We start from the raw sequence: 10120 nt of genomic DNA, 5'->3' as shown, positions 1-10120 counted from the left end.
TTATAACTCACTGTTTGTTTGTTTTTGTTTTTCATTAATGAAGAACATGTGATGATTAGGTTGAGCATATACAACTGTTAAAATAAGCAGTTTGATAAACACAAATGTGCAGTTTGGTAGAAAAACTTAATGCATGAAGTTAGAAGGAATACCGTGTTTTCCGGACTATAAGACACACTTTTTTTCATAGTTTGGCTGGTCCTGCGACTTAAAGTCAGGTGAGACTTATCAAAATTAATTTGACATGAACCGAGAGAAATGAACCAATAGAAAACATTACCGTCTACAGCCGCCAGAGGGCGCTCTATGCTGCTCAGTTCTCCTGTAGTCTACACTGAAGACATAGAGCGCCCTCTCGTGGCTGGAGACGGTAATGTTTTCTCTTGGTTCTTGGTTCTAAATAAATGCGACATATATGTTTTTTTCCTCGTCATGACGTATTTTTGGACTGATGCGACTTATACTCAGGTGCAACTTATAGTCCGAAAAATACGGTAGTACAAATATGTCTTCGATGATTTTGTAAAAAATAATCAGAACTGTGTAGAAAAGTTTTATAAAAACATGAATTTGTCCTATTCTTGAAACATTATGCATAAAAGATTCATGATATAAGCCATATATTATACAAGCGTACAAAAGTAATAACTGTAAATGTATTTTCAATCCCTTTTCTACTTTCACTGCTGTTTCACTGAGCTCTAGTCTAAATCAAATTAGCTGAATTAAAGTGATGCGAACCAAACTGAATTTAACTGAACATAGCTACTAACATATTAATATAATAACATTAATCTCTAAAATCTCTAAGGAACGATTATTTACTAAACTGAATTGACACGAAACCGAACTGAACTACATTGAGCTAAACTTAGCTGAACTGACTGGAAATGAAAAAAGAAACATCTGCTAAATTTGAGAAATGACATTTGCCAACAGTTTTGTTGAACTTAATAAAACTGAACTCAACCATCTTGAACTGAATTCAATGTAAGTGTATTTAACACTAACGTGTATTTAACTAAACTTAGCTGAACTGAGCTAGATATAAATAAAAAGAGAAAATGTAGAAATGACTTCACTGAAGTAAGCCAAAGTTTAACTGAAGTAAACTGAGCTGAACCATGCACACATGAATTGACAGCAATATCAAATGCAACTAAGCCGAACTGAACTGAATTGATCTGAACAGAACAAAACTGAACTTCACATAGCTGCACTGACTGGAAATAAAAATATGAAACAGCTGCTACATTTCTAAATGACATTTGCCAGCAGCTCTGTCGAACTTAATTGATCTAAACTGATCTAAACTGAACTAAACTGAATAGAACTAAAGCTGTACTTACTAAAGCTGCTGTCTGTCTTTTATGACTTTGCACTTCTTAATCTTTCCAAAGAATGAAAGATATGGCTGGTCTGCATTTAACATTATACTTCTCTGTCAAACGTGCTGAAAATAAATAGTGCTTTCTGAACAGCTCTGATGAAAATCTGAGAAAGAGAGCGTTTCGGTCCTGGTTTACATTGTGCAACAGTAGGCTACTTTATCTTGAAGAGCATAGCGATGTTTAAACGTCTTCGAGTCAGTTTGTTGAACGGGTCTTATCTGTGCATATCTTGCCAGAATATGTAGGCTCAAATCTCCATGAGATTTTATATGATTTCCTGTCACTTTTCCTGAATTTCCACCGGAGACTTTCAAAACATACACTTCAAGACGGACAAATGCTCCATTATGTGATGATTAATCAGCGTTAATGTGTCAGATGAAACGGATCGGTTAATGCTGTGAGCTGTTTAAACACATTGTTTGTCTAATCCTGGACTGAGGGTCTTTAAACGGCCCTATCAATGAACACAAACATCCAGAAGTTCAGCTTGGATCAATGTTTGGTTTGGATCACCTCAGCCAGGAAACGACTCAATGGGCTTATTTAGCACTACTTAGAGCCAGTTCAACACTATTACATTGTTTTAAGACAAAACACGTGTGTTTCCTTTCAAAGATTGTCATCTTTATCGAGGCTAATTGATAAAAGTTTTCAGATTATGTTTTCATTTGTTGGTCGGCACGTTGCCGGAGGGTTTTAAGTGAAAATAAGTACACACGAGAGAGCAAGAACTAATGATGGTCTTTCTGTCTATCAACGATCTCTGGCCCTTTTAAGACAAAACTCAGAGCGGTTACTGATAGATAGATCTTATGATTTCTTGCTGCCATGCTTTAAAAAATAAAGGGATTGTTTATTTTTCTGACATTTTTATGTTTTATCTTTCACTTTGATGTTGCAAGTTGCATTGAGTAAATACAGCTGGATCAAACTAACAACTGTTTCTGTCTTCATTTCAGGCTGCAAACCAACAAAATGTGATGATTTTAAAAGGGGTTGATTCTTTTCTATACCCACTGTATTTGATATTTATTTTAGATCATAATTCATTGCATTAATATAAAAAAACTAAAAATTCCTATCTATTAACTTACACTGTATGTATATATAATACATTTAAATTGTTATTTTCTTGATTTTGTTACTTTTTGTTTACTGTCATATGCCAGATAAAATAAATGCCAGTCTTTGGTAAAAATAAATACATAAATAAATAATAAAATAAAATAAAAATGCATAGGTATGAAAAAATATATATAATAATAATATATATATATATATATATATATATTTTTTTTTTTTTTTTTTTTTTTTACTTCGTTCACTGAAAACCTGTTGAAATCCATTTTTCTTTTGAAAATCCATAATTTAACCGCTAGAAAGTTTTCCACAATTTAATTTAATTAAATTTAAACCTTTTTTTTATACATTTATTCAGTGCAAGAACCGAACAGAAGTCTTTTCTCCGAACACCTCAGTGTCTTTCTTTGAGGAAGTCTGATTTACGCATCATTTCCTTTCGTTCTCTCCGGGTGAAACAGGAGGCTTCTGGTTGTGAGGGTCAGTCATTTCTCACACAGTTAAGCCCCTGATTGCTCCAAATCACTTCACAAGCAATCAAATCTGCATAGTGCTGTCCCAGTTTGGCTGGAGGTGTGCCAAGGACAATGCCCTGATGCCTTTAACAGGGTGAAACCTGCAGGGTATCTGAAAATAGAGACCCTGAGTGTCCCACGGCTGTCTGAAGGTTGCAGACGGGTCTGTCGGTCCTGATGATTTATGCTGGCAGCGCTCGTGAAGTATTTGCTGCTGCTGGGAGGTTTCCGTACAAATGAAGTGTGAAGCTCATGAGAGAACAGAGGTGGCGGGACGCAATCCTTAAACACCTCCAGTACGACAGCAGTAAACGGGACACTTTGCAAGAGGGGGGTGGAAGTAATGCATAGAGGTGTTATCTAGAGCTGATCACACCTGTAAGCTCACAATTCATCCTCTGCTAAAAAAAAAAAAAAAAAAAAAAAAAAAAAAATAGTGACCGTGAAGTTGTCAACTTGGACACGTTCCTGGAACAGCTTTGTTTGTCCTTTATCAAGAACCAACCACATAACTCTGACCCAAAATGATTTCATCAGAGAAGAAAATTAAGTGATGCTTGATTAATAATGCATAAACCTTTGACTTTCATTCAGTCAAAGGTTTGGAATAATTAAGATTTTCTAAAGCTTTTTGGAAGACATATCTTCTGCTCACCAAGGCTGCATTTATTTGATTGAAATTACAGTAATTAGGAGTAATATTGTTTAATATTAATATATTACTCTCAGCATTTAATATTAATAGTTATATTGTTAAATAATATTAATATTATGACAATTTAAAATATTTTTTCTAATTTAATATATTTTTGAAGTGTACCAACCATGCTATTTTTTAAACAGCTAAATATTTTTGTGGAAATTATCATTTTTTTAAGGATTCAAAAGAACTGTCACTTTTGATCAACTAAATGCATCCTTGCTACAGTAAATAAAATTCATTTATTTTTCTCTTACTTTTTTAAATCTTACTTTGAACAAAAATATTAAGCAGCAAAAAAAAAAAAATTCAACAATGAATAATAAATGTTTGTTGAGCATCAAATCAGCATATTAATGATTTCTGAAGATCATGTGACACTGAAGACTGGAGTAATGATGCTGAAAATTCAGCGGTGCATCAGAAATACATTTTATTTTACAATATATTCACATCGAAAACAGTTATTTTAAACAGTAGTAATAGGAATAAGGATTTATTTTATTTTTCACCATTGAGAAAGGAGCAAAACCGTGTGTGAATGAATGTAAGACCTTAAATACATCATCACCTCATTCTCATCCTGCTTCAAGGTCAAGTCTATGCCGAACACTGGGCAAATTTTAAGAAACACTGCCCTCCTGTGGACAAACTTTTCAAATAGCATCAGCATCAGTTTCACAGCATCAGTTGCAGCATTATAATTATGAGCTACTTAAAAATATATATTTGCCTAAAACATGCTTGTACACAATAGACCTGTGGAAGCTTGATAAAACTGGAAGTTGATATACAGCTGAAAGAAAAGAAAGTGTTTTTTAACTGGCCACCCCTTCAATATCTTAACTATTTCTCTGAAAAATTCAGCAATAAAAGACAAAGATATCTCAATATGAACTCACTTCACTTAATTCTGCCAAAAACAAATCTAGCCAATTTATAAAGCAACAGGTTTATGACAAAATCGGTATTTGATGTGTGTGTGTGTGTGTGTGTATGTATATATATATATATATATAGCCCAGAAAAATCCATGTATGTGACTTTTTATTTTAATAAATCAGAAATATTTACCTTGTTTAAAATATACAAAAACAATAAAAACAAAAACAAATTTAAAGTATTGAGGAAAATACATTTGCTTTTTGCAAACAAAAATTAAGAATTGCAAAACAAATGAAAAAGCGCAAAAGCAATGCTTTTGCAATACATATTTTCCATGGTCATATCTATTAATTTACTTGCAATGCTGCTTTTATTTTGCGTGTAAGTCTAGTTTGAGCTAGTTAATTTCTCTCGATGGGCACACTTTTATAGCATTATGTGTATTGGGATTGCGAATCATTTGAGTCAGTTTGGGAGTTCGTAGCGGGATCGCGAATCATTTGAATCAATTTTGGAGATCGCAAATCATTTGAAGCAGTTCAGGAGTTCGTAGCGGGATCGCAAATCATTTGAGTCATCTGACTCTAGTTTGGGAGTTGGAACGAGATCGCGAATCATTTGAATCAGTTCGGGAGTTCGGAGCGGAATCGCGAATCATTTGAATCAGTTCGGGAGTTCGAAGCGGGATCGCGAATCATTTGAGTCAATTTGGGGATCGCGAATCATTTGAATCAGTTCGGGAGTTCGAAGCGGGATCGCGAATCATTCGAGTCAATTTGGGGATCGCGAATCATTTGAATCAGTTCGGGAGTTCGAAGCGGGATCGCGAATCATTTGAGTCAATTTGGAGATCGTGAATCATTTGAATAAGTTCGGGAGTTCGTAGCGGAATCGCGAATCACTTGAGTCAGTTTGGGGATCGCAAATCATTTGAAGCAGTTCGGGAGTTCGTAGCGGAATCGCGAATCATTTAAGTCAGTTTGGGGTTCGCAAATCATAGCGGTGTATGGATAGGCATTTTTAACTAATTTAGTAGCTAGTTATAATTACGTTTTCCACGCTTGTTTAGGTGTGAAATATGAACTCGTATTTTTGTTTTAATGATGTGCCTTTTAACAGTATCAAGTATATTCAAAAACTAAACAAATCGTGCCTAAAAAGTGCATGCATCTAGGCTAATGTAAAGTTACATGATGAAATCATAATAGTGCGCGTGTGCATTTTGAGTGCGTTCTTTCACTGCATTATTCGATGTATTCAAATGCATTTATGGATGCATGTGAATGATCACAAAATTCAAGATATGAACCTTTTGTGCCAAAAGGGTTCTTTCTTTTCATTATAGAACCTTTTTAGCATAAAACGTTCTTTGGAGTTGAGTAAAGTACCCTATGGTTCTATAAAGAACCCCAATGAACCCTTTTTTCTAACAGTTTGTTGTAATATTATATATATATATATATATATATATATATATATATATATATATATATATATATATCCAGAGCAGGATTATCCATAAGGGCACTTGGGCCAGTGCCCAGGGGCACCAACCATTCACAACAACTAGGGGGGCACCACATGACAAGTTTTACAAATATTTTTCGTAAATTATTTTATTATTACCTTGAAATTCTTAAAAGACCATACATAACTCGTGTATGAACACTAACTTAACAAAAAAAATAATAATAATAATAAATTATAAATAAATAAAGATTACATGACCACTTTCAGTCCCCCCCTTCCGCCCCAAATCTGTCAGAGTTGAGTTGGTCCACAACAAGTACGCGCAAATGTGTAATTTTTTTAACGGCTACAGAAAATGAATCAAAATGGACAGACGTCAATTGAGTGCTTTTGCAAAAAGAAAGTTAAAGAAAGACAAGGACGCTAGACGTTTAGCTACAATTCAAAATGTTCCAGGGATCGAATGTTTTTTTTTTAAAACGAGTGAAGAATGAGCTCAGGACGACAATGACACAGAAGCGATTGACTGCACTCTCGCTTGCTCTCCCTGTTTACCATTGAAGTTAAAGTTAAAACATTACCGTCTCCAGCCGCCAGAGGGAGCTCTATGCTGCTCAGTTCTCCTGTAGTCTACACTGAAAACATAGAGCACCCTCTCGAGGCTGTAGACGGTAATATTTTCTCTTGGTTCTTGATTCTAAATAAATGCGATTTATAGTCCAGTGTGACTTATATATGTTTTTTTTCCTTGTCATGACATATTTTTGGACTGATGCGACTTAAACTTAGGTGCGACTTATAGTCCGAAAATACGGTAGTTGGACAAGTTAATAAATTAAATTTGATTTGAGAAATCACCTTAATTATGTTAGGGGGGTTAGACACCACACTGTCTTAATACGGCCCTGTATATATGATGTCTGATGTTTGATATCATGGCCACACTAAAGGTAAGGACATGCAGCTATGCTTTCATCATTATTTTCCAGCCCTGCATGACATCTGCTCTAGTTTCAGAAGAAGGACGTGTGAAACAGCAGCGAGGGCAGTTCTGACACCAAAGACACGTGTGTGAGAGTGACACTGTTCCACCACATCACTCTCACCCTCTCTATCTTCCCAGCATGCAGTGGGGCCTGGCACCGCTGGAACATATCATATCATGACCGCAGGAGGTTCATCCCATGCTCTGAGAGCGATACGGTAACAGTTGCACTTCTTTTGAGATTCGACTTCAAAAGATGATGTCCAGGTGTTAATATGACATCCCAAGCTTTTTGATAAAACGTTCGGTTTTACATAAAATCAGATAAATAGTTACAAATTAACACTGTCGCATAATCACTCGCATGTTGATCCAAACCCATGATTTTTTTTATTTTTTTTATTGCTTTTCCATAAAAATTAAAGCATATAGTGACTAGAGTTTATCAAGCTCCATAAAGGACATATAATTTTTATTTATACTTCATTTCCAGTTTGATTCCACAAGGGAATTTACCTGATATTTCAGTCTATTCATTACTTTTTTACATAGTTTGGAATATAGCACACAAATAGTATAAACAACTGTTAGTTTTTTGTTTTTAAATGTAATTTTTCAGACAATAGAGGCTCTTTATCTTCTCAAAATAATCTCCTTTTGCGTTCCTAGAAAGTCATATGTTTGGCTCGACATGAGGGTGAGTAAATGTGAATTTTAGGGTGAACTATCCCTTTAGGGTATTTTTACTGAAACAAAAAGAAAAATACATTATATTGTGATGCACATCTAAATGCTAAGACGGAAAGATGGGGAACACATGAAAGCATAACATACATATACAGCGAAATGGAAATTTGAAGTAGATAAAAGAGTGCATCCCGAAATCCCAAAAGACAAGTCAGCGATGGTCAAAATAAAATATTCCTACCAAAGCAAACAATACCAAATGCCATTTCGTACACTCTCAGCATGAAGACTTTTAATTTCCCACCATAAAATGTGAAACCTCTTGGATCTCTTCATGAGGTGCAGACAGACAGCATTGAAGTTTAAATCGAGATCTGACTGATGCATACCCACAATTACCCTGGCGTTTGAAACGGGGGCAGACTTCAACATTTGGTATCATTTAGAGCCCAGGCGATGTCACTGATGCACAACCGATCCTCAGACACAAATCCAACAAGATCTCAAAGGATATTACTGCGCAGCAATGCTTGAATCCAACTCTTTGCGTTAGCCTATAATTATAAGACTCCAGCGAATGCTTGTTTTGATAAAACGGTCGGAGTGAACTACAGGTTGCCTTGACTTTACTGCTTTGAAATCCTCTGATGTTGGTGATCCGAGCCGAGTTGTGGAGGAATCGCATGCCTTTTGCGTGGTGCTTTGGCAGTGTCCGTGGAGTGGGCTCTGCTTTAGATTACCTTTGGGTTTTGAGCTATGAAAATGCAATTGCCACTTCAGCATAAGTTAAATCAGGTGGGAAGTGAGTAATGAAGTCAAAGGCTGCCGCTGCTTTGACATCCTTCAAGAAAGGTAGATGCATTCAGGAAAAGACTCATTTTCTCACACATAATTGCCAGTTTCAAGACATATAATGTGCTTTTTTCCAGTACTGTGATGGTATCATTCTTGCTTTCTTCCATCCAAACAGTGTTACCAGATTCTGTCAAAATAAAAGACACTCTAGTTATTGTAAATACTGTAAAATTATTTGTAGAAAAATATATATTTTTACATTTCCTGAAGAAATTATGAGTGCAAACTTACCTCTATGATGCTAAAACATCCGCCAGGGTTTTGCAGTGCAGTAACAATGGTGTTCTGAGTGGTTTTAAGCACTGTGCAATGCGGTTGCTACTGGCCCAAGTCAAAAAAAGAGTCTCAATGGAGGTATTTACATACATGCGTTTTTAGAAATCAGGCATCTACTGTACCTAGACCTAAGCCAAGTGTAAATGCCCTCCACGGTGCATCTTAGATCCAATACAAGATGCAACTCAGTCAAGCTTACTGTTAATGCATGGTTGTTTAAGCCACATATGTAAAATGTACTCCTCCCAAATGGAAATACATTAAAAGGCAGACATTTGGAAGCCCCGTAATCTACATAAGCAAGCAATTATAAATGAAGCAACTGCACAACTCCAACATTCATACGTTATACAAAAAATATTTTTCCAAACAGTGCAACATTTTTGACAAGTCAAGTCTTGATCAAGCACAATGCTTAGCATCGTCTGCTTTACATATATCTTTATATAGCCAAGTGTGGATGGAATAAGAATACCTCGTTGAATGAAATCCAGTCAATTGGGTTACATGAATTGAATAAGTGAATTTAAATCCATATTCTGATCACTCTATCAATGCACACTGGGAAAACAACACAGATTCTTCAGTAAATGATGCTTGCATGGAGATTCCTCATAGAGAAAGTAGAAAAAGTAGAGCATGTTGGAGAAAGATTTCCATCTGAAGATGGATGATTGCATGTTAGGTGTGTTGTGGGGTGTGAGTGAGTCAACAGGCCCTTCGTGCACTTGAGGCTGCAGGACATTTCATCCAGAAGACTTTCTGAAACAATCGAGGAAGGAAGCAAGTGCATGTTTGACCGGCCCTTTGCACCACTGCCCAAATAAAGATTGCAGATATAAATGCAGATGGTGCTCCAACTTAGCAGATGTTCGATATTTATTGAATTTTTCTTCAGCAGGGAAAATAAATGCTCCAGGTTTAATTTTAATACAAGATAAACTAGGCCTAACTGTGGCATGCTGTCTACCTCTCTGAAGATAATTGCGACTTCTTGACAGTTACACAAAATTGTGTCTTCTTATAAAAGGAAAGTAAAAAAAAACAACAATTTACTTTAGGTTTAAATGTACTTTAAAATTAAAAAAAATCGTTAAATTACCTGTATTTTTCAAGTCCCGTTAAGGTCAAGTCGGTAAATGCGGTAACTTTCACACAACACGCGGAAGGATACAAAACAGCAGCGCCATTAAATATGAATACCGTCCGCCCTAAAAAATAGTTCCTCAGCTACAGTGATGATTTCAACAAATTTACAGATCACATACTACCA

General features: G+C 35.6%; 1 long non-coding RNA gene across 1 annotated transcript; it reads right to left on the bottom strand.

Annotated features, from left to right (window-relative positions):
- Positions 1-7981: 7981 nt before the first annotated feature.
- Positions 7982-10073, bottom strand: LOC127933532 (uncharacterized). Its single transcript, XR_008147532.1, has 3 exons — positions 9950-10073; positions 8803-8889; positions 7982-8698 (listed from the first exon to the last, which is right to left on the bottom strand). It is a non-coding gene; the product is annotated as an uncharacterized LOC127933532 (long non-coding RNA).
- Positions 10074-10120: the final 47 nt, after the last annotated feature.

Source organism: Carassius gibelio, chromosome A17, assembly GCF_023724105.1.
Source record: "Carassius gibelio isolate Cgi1373 ecotype wild population from Czech Republic chromosome A17, carGib1.2-hapl.c, whole genome shotgun sequence".
Taxonomy (NCBI): domain Eukaryota; kingdom Metazoa; phylum Chordata; class Actinopteri; order Cypriniformes; family Cyprinidae; genus Carassius; species Carassius gibelio.
Note: the sequence above shows the minus strand (reverse complement) of the source record. Positions and strands in the feature narration are given on the sequence as shown.